Consider the following 12018-nt stretch of genomic DNA (forward strand, 5'->3'; position numbering starts at 1 on the left):
ACGGACCATGAAATCTGGTCTCCCCCTGAGAAATCTGGTCTTTTGTGTGCTTTTACCCTGTACTATACAGATTTCATGGGGGGAGACCAGCATTTCTCAAATTGGGGATCCTGACCCAAAAGGGAGTTGCAGGGGGGTCACCAGGTTATTTTAGGGGGCTCGCAGTATTGCCACCCTTACTTCTGCACTGACTTCAGAGCTGGGAGGCCAGAGAGTGGCGGCTGTTGACTGAGCACCCCGCTCCGAAGGCAGTACCCCACTACCACCACCAGCACAGAATTAAGGGTAGCAATATCATATTATGCCACCCTTGCTTCTGTGCTACTGCTGAAAATGGCTCTGCCGTCAGAGCTGGGCTTCTAGCCAGCAGCCACCGCTCTCCAGCTGCCCAGATCTGAAGGCAGCACTGCCGCCAGCAGCAGCGCAGAAGTAAGGGTAGCAGTACTGCAACCCCTTCTACAATGACCTTGCAACCCCCCCCCACGACTCCTTTTTGGGTCAGGATCCCTACAATTACAACACTGTGAAATTTCAGATTTAAATAGCTGAAATCATGAAATTTATGATTTTTAAATCCTATGACCATGAAATTGACCAAAATGGACCCTGAATTCAGTAGGGCCCTACCAATACATCAGCATGCTGCTGGATGATGCTATGCTGAAGGGGGTGGTGTCCGTAAATCAGTAGGGGGTTGCTTTCCTTTGCCTCAGGAAGGACAGAAATGGCTTACCAATACACAGGAGGTGGTATGCTACAGGGAGCAATGTGGGTGATTCAACATGGGGTATTGTGCCCTCAGTAATGACTCCTGGGCCATTGCCTTGTACTAGGATACAGGCTGGAATGCAGAGAGTGGTGTTTAAAAAAAGATATAAAACGGAAGCCCTAACCTTGGCTCTTGGGGTCCTAAAGATCCCCTGTCACTTTTCTTAATCATTGGCTTGTTATCCCCATGGTCCTGGCCAAATCTCAATGTAGGAGGTTGTTTTTGCCTCTTTACGTGCCCTCTGCAGTTTCTATTATATGAATCTCCTTATCTTTTAGTGTTAAATAGTCACTGCCCCAGAAGTGGCTGCACTTTGGTGGCCCCTGAATTCTTAGGATTTCTTGGTGCTTAAGGAATGTGAGATACATTATTAATAAGTTTTGAATAAAACCATTAGGAACTGCAGTCCCATCTATACCTCTCTGGCTTGCTTCACTTGCCTCTAGGCCAGCCCCCTCTCAAAGATACATGGGGGTCTTCGCTCTCAAGCCCGACTCTGTCTGCACCATCCCTTGTCCTGGAGCTACATGGAGGCCTCACTCTCTCTCTCTCTCCTGCTTCAGGAACACCTGATCGCTCAGCACTCCAGTTCCTGAGAGATCCAATCCGTTTCTTCCCTCACTTTTCTCTCGGATTCGGTTGCTCCCGGGTCTGTCTTGCCAAAAAAACTCCAGGCTTCTCCCATTCCTTTGTACTGGGGAGTGGGAAGGGAGGAGAAATTGCAGGAAACTGGGGAAAGAAAGGAGAGTGGAGCGAGACAGATTTGGGGAGAGGAGGGAGGCAGGAAAGGAGTGGGACACCATAAATTTCACCTGATTTCAGATGCAGGCTCTCAGGGGAGAGGGTCTGTGGCTCAGAGAGACAAAGATGTTCAGATGATTCCTGATATTATCTCTGCCCCCCACACTTTATTTTGAGCCTCTGACTGAGTCCCCCTCTCCATCTAATACACTTCCCCCAGCCCGTTGACTGAAGGGGGCCCATTGTTAAGTCGTTCCCCTCTGTCCCTCTTGGGTGTCTGTTTTGGGGGGAGTTTGGAGAGGGACTCGGAGCAGTTTCGAGCAAGAGCCCGCGTGGCCAGGGCCTTGTGCAGCCCATAGAGCAAGCGCCCTGCTGAGGCTCGCCCCCGCTCCAGCTCCAGCTCCCCCCCCGAGCTCCCTCTTTCCAGCCTTATCCCTCTCCCCTCTTTCTCTCCTCCCCCCACCCACTCCTCTGGCTTTGCCCTCCCTCCCCCTGTCCCCGGCGCGGCTCTCACGCGCTTCCCCCGCCCGCTCCCGGCCCCTGCGCTCGCGCCGGGCTCCGAAGACAAACATTTTGTCTAGCGGGAGGTGACTGCCGGGGCGGGGGCGGCAGCCGCCGGGGGGTGACAGCGCGGCGGGGGGCGCTTCGGAAATGGGAGGCGGCTAAGGGCGGCCGCGGCTGGAGCGATGGGCGAGCGGCTGGGCGGTGTTTGAAAGCGGGGTGCTGCGCTGCTCCACGGCCCCGCGGCCATCGCTGCTCCAGCGGCCGCCTCCTCACCAGCCCGGAGCCACGGAGCCAGGAGGCTGACGGAGGAAGGGGGCGTATTTAGTGCCCTTCCCCCCACCCCGCGCCTCCAGTCGACCTCCTCCCGGGAGCCTGCGGTGAGTCCCGCGCCTGCTCGGGCTGCGCCTGCCCCCCGCCTGTCATTGTCTCTCTCTCACCCCCCCCCACGCGTGTCGGCCCCGGGCAGGCGGGCGGGGGGGCGAGAGGCAAAGCTGCGGAGGGGTGGGGGGGAGAGGCAGGACCGCTGCTTAACCCCGCCGGTGCCAGCCCAGGCTGTGCCCGCCCGCAGCGCTGCCTGCTCCGACGGGGATGCAGGGGGTGGGTGGCGCGGGAGGCTGGGTCCTGCAGCCCCGGGAGGGCTGTGGCAGAGCTCGGCGGTCCCTGCTGGGAGGATCCCTGCTGTCTTGCCCGGCCGAGGTTGTGCTCCCTGAGCCGCCCCCCCCCGTCCCCGGCAGGGGGTGATGGACACGGGGGGCTGCGCTTGCATCGGGTCCGGGGGTCTGTCCAGTCCCCTCCCACGCCGCGGGGGGCCAGAGCTAGCACGGCGTGACGTCACCCTCCGGGTGCCTCGCTGGAGCAGCCCCCTCCCTCCCGCCGCTCGGGGAAAGTTGGGCTGGGGGGTCCGAGCGGCGTTTGGGGGAGCCGGGGGTTGGGCGCGCAGGGATGCGGGGCAGCTGGGCACGGGAGGGATGGGTACGTGGGTCTGGGTGTCGGCTGCAGTGGGGTGGGAGGGTTCTGAATGTGCAACCCGACGCCCGTGCAAGAACAACGCTGGAAAAGCACCAGGCAAACGTGTTGTATTACTGGGATGTCTCCTCCTCTTCTCCTGCCCCCCCTCAGATCATCCCCGGCTCATCTTGGCAAATTCCTTTCCCAAAATTGAGCTGTTGGTTCCTTTCCAGGTGCAGTTTGGGGAGAGGCAGAAATATTTTTTGGTTCTCTTCGGAGTCCTGGTGATTCCCCCATGATCTCTTCAGGGGAATAGCCGCAGGAAGAAGGTTTACTCAATCCCCAGCTTCCCATTCCGCCATGGTGGGGACCCACTACCGGCCACTACATGGAAATTCTTCCAAGAAAAACCACTAGGTTGCTGCCAGGGCACCAGAGTGCAGATAACTGGCCTGCAAGTGGATTGTCATCAGGCTGGCCTTTGTGGTCCATTCCACTTGGCCAGCGTCTTCTTGCTTGTTATGTTGGCTATTCAGTTGCTGTTGGTCCTGGAATTGATCAATATGTTTCCCACGGTGTCCTCAGTGTTTTTATCTGCAGGCCAGCCACAATGTTTGTTTTGTTCTGTGCACCATTTGTTTGTGGTTGTGCTGGCCATTGTTGCCCAGCGAGTTGCTGTAGTTCCGAGAATTTGGTCACCATTGCATAACCCTATGCATTATCATTGCATACTATTGAGTTGCATTTGGATTGTCTTTTATGATGGCCAATGAGTTGTTGGCCAATTTTTTAACGTTATGTTTCTCTTTGTGTTGTGACTGGCTTGGTCTATGTGCTGACTGTTGAGTTGCCCATACTGTTACTATGAGATTGTTCATTGCTTCAGGACTAATAAAGGCACTTCTGTCCTGTTCTGGTTATGCAACATTTTATCCTTATCCAGATACTTCTTCATTATGCCTGGAAGAAGTACCTGTATTTAAGCAAGTGGGTGAAGCCATGCTGCAAAATTCTTACTCATTATCACAGTTGGGTTGTGGATGGAGGTGGTCAAATTATTGAGATTAATTTATTTGACGAATTTCATTTCTTCTCTCCCCGTGACTATTCCTTGCCCAAGTAATTATTTTCATGTTACTTGTGATTGTATAATGACTTGTCTGTGTGAATAAATGTCAGCCGTTGGTTGCTAGTGACTTGCTTGCTCTGTTCCTGACTGGATGATCTGGTCTTTCTCAGCAGAAGGACCCCTTTTCCATTTGTGATCTCTGGGGATTGTTTGAATTCTTGACTGAGATTTTCAATATGGCTGTGAAGGAACATCCAATGCTAAGGCTGTCACCCAAAGCAATAAAACTCACTCAAACATTTGCAAATTAAATGTCATGAATCCTAATGATAAAACTTGCTGATCCTCTTCTACTGTAGTAATCCCCCTCTCCTCAGATACTGGTAGATGGTTCTTATGTCCTCACCTTCAGGCTTGTCTGCATAGAATTACATTGGAAATTTAGGTTTCAGAGTAACAGCCGTGTTAGTCTGTATTCGCAAAAAGAAAAGGAGTACTTGTGGCACCTTAGAGACTAACCAATTTATTTGAGCGTGAGCTACAGCTCACTTCATCGGATGCATACCGTGGAAACTGCAGCAGACTTTATATATACACAGAGAATATGAAACAATACCTCCTCCCACCCCACTGTCCTGCTGGTAATAGCTTATCTAAAGTGATCATCAGGTGGGCCATTTCCAGCACAAATCCAGGTTTTCTCACCCTCCACCCCCCCACCAGCAGGAGAGTGAATTTGTGTGGGGGGGTGGAGGGTGAGAAAACCTGGATTTGTGCTGGAAATGGCCCACCTGATGATCACTTTAGATAAGCTATTACCAGCAGGACAGTGGGGTGGGAGGAGGTATTGTTTCATATTCTCTGTGTATATATAAAGTCTGCTGCAGTTTCCACGGTATGCATCCGATGAAGTGAGCTGTAGCTCACGCTCAAATAAATTGGTTAGTCTCTAAGGTGCCACAAGTACTCCTTTTCTTATTGGAAATTTAGTGGCATAGTTATACAGGAATAACTCCCCATGAAGACACTTTTATTCTGGAATATGAGTGTCCACATGTGGAGTTATTCCAGCATAACTATAACGGTATAATACGCAGTCCCCAGTATTGCTCTGATCACTTTTTCAGCTTTGTCCCATAGCAAATTTCTGTGTGATTCCTCTTCTTCTCTGGTGTCTTTTTGTTGCTCCTGCTCTCCAGGCATCTCCTGTTCATTGAGAATCTGGGTTTCAGATTATTTCCCCTCAATATGTTAGCTGGATTTGTCCAGGTTTTGTTATTTCCTGCCCATGTCTCTAATCTCTCTTGGTCATGTGAACTACTTTATTGTCCTCTGTGGGTTTTGCAACCCCTTTCAGTCTAGTATCATCAGATCCTCAGCTACAAGGTGCCCTAGATGTGCAAAGTATTTTTCATGTATTTATCGCTTCCTCTTTGCTGCATTTTCTTAAGGTGGAATTTTACTAGTGAAACAGTAACTTTGTTTTACCTTTACAACAGCCAAAAAATGAGTACAAAATATCAACCCTTTATAAAATTCTTAAAGGCTAATAGCCTGAGAGGAAAGTCAAATACTCTGAGTATGATTAAAATAGAAAGTGCCTATGAAAAAGAAGTATTCTTAAAAATCTCCTGGGCCACTTTCAGGTTGTCTTCACTGCAGAGTTAACCCAAGTGATCTTCCCTGGGTCGTCCTAGCCTGGGTGTGAACAGCCACATTGCCAAGCCGTATCTTTGTTACTGTGTGCTCACTGGAACTGCATTCACCCATATGTGTTGCTAGGACTTGTGGGGGCACATCCTAGGATTTTTTGTGCTGCAGTAAGTTGAACTGCTCTATGATTCTTTCCCAGTAAATCGTGGGAGAACTCATCTTCCCTTCTGGATACAGGAGGAATTGTGGGAAGGCACTGCAGGACTGTAAGCACTCAAGTGATTTAGCCTGCATCCTGAGTCATGGCAAAGTGGATGGGTTACCAGCTCAGGTGAAAGTCTCACTTGGGTATTAGCCTGTACCCCCAGCCGGGCCAAATAGCTCAGGTTAAAAGCACCACTAATCTTGGGTGAGGAGGGGTTTGGTTTTGGGCAGGAGGGGGCTTAGAGGCAACACCTGAATAAGAGCCTGTGTTAACTCCACAGTGAAGACATGCCCTCACAGGTCGTTTGTAACCAGTTTCCTCTGACTACAATAATTTGTTATTGTAGGGTCTTGTGTGTGCAACTGTTTGTTACTGTCTCCCATGAGATAACATTTTTTAATGGATTGGGATGGGACCATATTTTCTCCCTGCAAACACAAGGGTAACTACTGTGTCGTCTTTGGGCAATTTTAGCCAGTAATATCCCAGTTGGGTTTTGTGGAGGGAGGGCAGGCAAGTGTTGCCGTTCTTCCCCACATTCACTGCCCAGGTGATGTCATTTGTCAGGGATCAGTTTAGCTGAGAGATTTCAGGCTACAACGATTCTTTGTTTTACAAGCTGCAGTTGAGAATTGGAATTTAATTCAAGGATGCCCCTTGATTTTTTCCCCTTCTCTTTGTGTTGTGGAAGTGTAGGATTAGTGAGTGAGTAATTATCCATATTGGGCATCCAGGGTCTTTCTTGCTATGGTTCTTCCTGCAGGCAGGCTTGATACTTGAAATGATTTTTGACAGAGTTATTCTATGGTTGTCCAACTTCTGTGAATGATAGTTTTATCCACAGTTAGGTCATGATTGTTCATTAGGCTTTTCGTGTATGGGTGATGGTGAGGGTTAGCTCAGGGTTGTCCATCAGACCATGTCCCTACAAACTGATTTCACTCAGGACTAGCCCACGGTCATCTGCTAGCATCTTAGTGATTGATGGCTATCTTGGTGTTAAATTAATACATTTTAAAGCTTGAATGGACCATTATGACCATATAATATGACCCCTCCATTGCCGAGCAAAGGGCATAGAACTCACGCAGTGATTCCTTCATGAAGACCATAACTTCTGGTGGACCTAGAGCATATCTTTTAGGGAGACATTCTGTCTTCATTTAAAGATTTCAAGTGATGAAGAATCTACCACACTACTTAGTAAACTGTTTCAGTGGTTAATTACCTTGACTGTTAAAAATGTGCACCTTATTTCCTGTTTGAAGCTTCAGCTTTCAGCAGTTGGATCTGGTGTGGTAGATTAAAGGGCCCTTTGCTTTCAAAAATCTTCTTACCATGTAGGTACTTACAGACTGTGATCAAGTCACTTTTTAACCTTCTTTTTGATAAACTAAATAGATTGAGTTTCTTAAGTCTCTCTTTATAAAGCAGGTTTTCCAGACCTAAAATCTTTCTTATAATTCTTTTCTGAATCCTTTCCAGTGTCTCAACATCCCCTTTGAAGTGTAGGCATGAGAACTGAACACAGTATTCCACTAGTGTTCTCACCAGTGCTGTATACAGAAGCGTCTCCCTACTGCTACTCAATATTCTTCTGTTCGTACGTCCATGGATTTCACCAGCTGTCTTAGCCATAGCATTGACTGGGAGCTCATGTTCACTTTGTTATTCACCATGACCCACAAGCCATTTTGAGAGTCAGTGCTTCCCAGGATATAGCCTCCCTTCCTGTGAGTGTTTGTTCCTTGATGTATGACCTTTCATTTGGCTGTATTAAAATGCATGAACCCATTTTACCAAGTAATCCAGATTGCTTTGTATCAGATTTATCTGTCCTTACCATTATTTATTATTCCACCAATCTTTGTATCATCTGCAAATTTATCCAGGATTTTCCATCAGACAGTGCTTCCTTCAGTAATAGTTTCATCCTGAGATAGACCACAGTTGTGCCTTATATAAGCTTTTAATAGACTGTTTGATTCCCCACATACTCACTAGGGAAACATCCTAGTTGTTCTTATGACACTGGGTTCATGTGTTAGTGTTTTCACTGGGTTCAGGGGCAGGCCATGTTTGTGCCTTGAGCACTTTTGTTATGTGCAGTGGTTTTGCCCACAGGTTGTTAAAGAGTGCTTCATGTGGATGATGGTTATTCAAGGTTATATCACAATTGCCAGTCTGGAAGTGCTTCTGTAGGCTACTGGTTCACTTGCATAGGCTACTGCTATCCCAAGTGCTTCGAGGGATTTTGAGATCCAGAGATAAATCATAGTTTTTCATTAGGCGACCTGTCTAAAGGTGATAGTTACTCCCAGGTTTAGAAAAGGATTGTCTCCCATGTGGTCTCTTTATGGCTGATGGTTTCATTCAGGGTTAGGACATGGTTGCTCAAAAACATTGCCCAATAATTTGTGCACTTTGCACACTATCTTACATAGAGCTTCCTTCTGCCTGATGGGCAGCTGTGATCTAATGCTGAGTGACACCCCTTACCCAATGGGTAACTGCATGATGGACAACTGTGACCTGACCAGGTTAATTCATTACCAGGGGATATTTCCTGATGGGCAATCAAGACTTAGACCAGGATTGCTCTGTTATGTAGTGCGATGCTTCCTGATGGTGGACGAACATGACTGTGTTCTCCAGAGAAGACATCTGTTGACAAACATCTGTGGCACAACTGTAACCAGAACCATCACCTTTACAGGCACGTCCTGAGAGGCTACTATGGCCTAACCTTGATTGCAGCCATTCACTGTATGGGCACTGCTGAACGAGGGACATTCATATATTGAGTCTCTGGCTTTTCCTCTGGTGGCACTTAATGAGTGGGATTTGGGCTCTCAGGAGCTCAGAGGGAAAAGTATGTTGTTTTTTTTTAGTTTCCTGGTATTGACAACCAGGTAACAGGCAGGTACAATCTTGGATGTGCCATGTGCCATACAAGTGAGAGGTACCCACACCTTCTTTGTAATATCGCTAGTGAGATCATTCCAGTTAATGTATGGTATTGTGTAGGGCATCTGTCCCTCTACAGCTTTAGGTGCTGGTCGGGCAATGACAAGTCCCTGGTTAACGAGGGCTGACAGGCTTCATGTTTCTGGTCATTGAGTCCTGGCTGATTGCTGTCAGTTCTGAGGTGGCAGAGATTTTGGGGATACCCAACAACTCAAAGTTGATCTTTGCTTTGGTACTCATCTCCCAGGCTCAGGTACCCATTTAGGCAGGATGAGGCCAACTTTTGCTGCTTGCAAAGCTGGATCTTGTTGTTTAGATGTGGAGGTGCAGTAGGGTGGGGATTCTGGGACACCTGGCAGAATCTCTGTTGGAGTTGTGGAGAATTGGTGGGAACTTCAAACATTAACTGTACTTTGACTAGGGAGGCCATGAAAACTTAGAATCACAGAACTTAGTATAGGAACACTCCATCAGGTTTCCCCCAACCCAAAGTCAAGGGACCAGGGCAGGACTATTCTCCAAGTTCCATTTCGTAGGGTTCCTGCTTCTCAATATTCCAAGCAATGGGGCTATAGTCTATTCTGATGTGGAGATGACTCTCCCAGCCTTCAGATGCCTCAGTGCTATAGAACCGTTTCTGTGCTGCTTTTCCTTGGCTTATCTTACCCCTTTCCTTCTAGTTCTCCCCACTTATCCCCCCGCAAATTCCTCTCCCATTGGGGTTTTTGCCCCTCAGGCACTTGCAGAGAGTTCTTAAGTCCCCCCTCAGTCATGGCTTCAGTGATGCCAGTGGATTTTACTGTTTGAATCAATCCCCAGTTCTTAACCCCTCTAGCCCCATGAGCTTCTCTGTACTTCTTCTCTGAGCTCCCTCTAGTTTGTCACTATCTTTCTGGGACTGAGGAGACCAGAACTGAGTACAGTGTCCCAAGTGGGGTCTCCCCATAGTACCCACAGAATTAAGTATATGCAGAAAAAGCAAAAGTGTTCAATACATATTTATGTTCTGTATTTGGGGGGAAAGATGATGTAGTGATATATGATAAGACTCTTTCCATTCCACTTGTGTCCCTGGAGGATGTTAAACAGAAGGTATTAAAGTTAGACATTTTTAAATTGGCAGGTCTGGATAACTTGCATCCAAGAGTTTTAAAAGAGTAGGTGGAGGGGCTTGCTGCAACATAAATGTTAATTTTTAGTAAGACTTGGAATACTCGGGAAGTTAGACTGGAAGACAGCTAATGTTGTGCCAATATTTAAAAAGGGTAAACAGGATGACCCAGGTAATTATAGGCCTGTCAGTCTGACATCAATCCAAGGCAAGATAATGGAGTGGCTGACACAGGACTCAGTTAATAAAGAATTAAAGGATGGCATTAATTATAATACCCATCAACATGGATTTGTGGAAAATAGATCTGTCAAACTAACTTGATATCTTTTTTGATGAGATTACAAGTTTGATAAAGGTAATAGTGTTGATGTAATAGACTTCTGTGAGGCATTGATGTGGTACCACATGACATTTGTTTTAAAAAAACCTCAAATTATATAAAATTAACATGACACACATTAAATAGATTAAAAACTGGCTAACTGGTAGGTCTCAACATGTAATTGTAAATGCGGAAGCATCATTGAACAGGTGCATTTCTGGTGGGGCCACACAGGGTTTGGTTCTTGGTCCTACACTATTTAACATTTTATTAATGACCTGGAAGAAATTATAAAGTCATCACTGATAAAGTTTGCAGATGATGCACAAAACGGGGGAACTGATACAGAGCGATCTGGATAGCTTGGTAAGGTTGGCTCAAGCAAACAATATGCGTTTTAATATGGCTAGATGTATACATCTAGGAACAAAGAATGCAAGCCATACTTATATGATGCGGGACTCTGTCCTGGGAAGCAATGACTTGGAACAAGATTTGGGGGTCATGGTTGATAATCAGCTGAACATGAGCTCCCAGTGTGATGCTGTGGCCAAAAGGGCTAATGCAATGCTTGGATGCATAAATGGGAATCTTGACTAGGTGCAGAGAAGTTATTTTACCTTTGTATTTGGCACTGGTGTGATCACTGCTGGAATAATGTGTCCAGGTTTGGTGGCCACAATTCAAGAAGGATGTTGATAAATTGGAGAGGGTCCAGAAAAGAGCCACAAGAATGATCAAAAGATTAGAAAACATATGTTATAGTGATAGATTCCAGGAGCTCGATCTGTTTAGCTTGGCAAAGAAATGGTTATGGGGTGACTTGATTACAGTCTGCGTCCCTACACAAGGAACAAATATTTAATCCATCTAACAGAGAGAGGTATTACACAATCCAGTAGCTGGAAGTTGAAGCTAGACAAATTCAGAATGCAAATAAGATGTCTGTTTTTAACAGTGAGAGTACAATTTTCCAAGGGTCATGGTGGATTCTCAATCATTGAGAATTTTTAAATCAAGATTGGATGGTCTTCTAAAAGGTATGCTCTAGGAATTATTTTGGGGAAAGTTCAAAGGCCTGTGTTATACGGGGAACAGACTAAATGATCACCATGGTCCTTTCTGGCCTTGGAATCTATGAATCCATAAGTAGCCTTCAGTGTTGTTTTTTGTTGTTGTTGTTGTTTTGAAGGTCAAAAGGGAATGACCATACTGAATGCTGATCATGTTAATGTGGAGGGGAAGGATGTAGCATTGTGGCTTCCCTGCATGTGGACTTACTTTGGCCCATGATTGGGTTTTGGGTTCCTGTATTCCACGTATAACATGTAGCTGTGGATTTACCAGTAACAGACCATGAAAACAACATCCCTATGGTCAACACCAATAAAGAGATGCATCAGAAGTCCATAATCAGGATGGAAGAACAGCTAAGGGTGGGTCAGCATCCAGATCACTCCCACAGAGCCAGCCATCAGATGCCTGATTGGATCTGGTCTATGACTTCTGCAAGACACTCACTGACCTTCCTAAATAAGTAAATTTTAAACAGTGATCTATAATTGAAAAAAGAGTGGATAAAAGGGCCTACAAAAGAGCACAGCATTATTAATTATAATAATATGGCATCACTGCAGCTCTTTAGGTAAGGTTCGGTTGAGTGTTGCAATTACAGTATCCTCAGTAAAGCATTTAGGACAGAGGTGGGCAAACTTTTTGGCCCGAG

General features: G+C 46.7%; 1 protein-coding gene across 5 annotated transcripts in view; it reads left to right on the forward strand.

Moving 5' to 3' along the window:
* The window catches only part of ATN1 (atrophin 1), an 89310-nt gene that overhangs the window by 23092 nt on the left and 54200 nt on the right, over positions 1-12018 (forward strand). The window contains exon 1 of one of the 5 annotated variants that reach the window (XM_073312074.1): positions 2128-2391. The exons of 3 other annotated variants lie outside the window; for them this stretch is intronic. The gene's annotated coding sequence lies outside the window, so the exon portion shown is untranslated. Of the gene's footprint in view, positions 1-2127; positions 2392-12018 lie in introns of those variants that run through there. One more of the 5 variants, XM_073312111.1, reaches the window with a different exon arrangement.

Source organism: Lepidochelys kempii, chromosome 1 (assembly GCF_965140265.1).
Source record: "Lepidochelys kempii isolate rLepKem1 chromosome 1, rLepKem1.hap2, whole genome shotgun sequence".
NCBI classification, from domain to species: Eukaryota; Metazoa; Chordata; order Testudines; family Cheloniidae; genus Lepidochelys; species Lepidochelys kempii.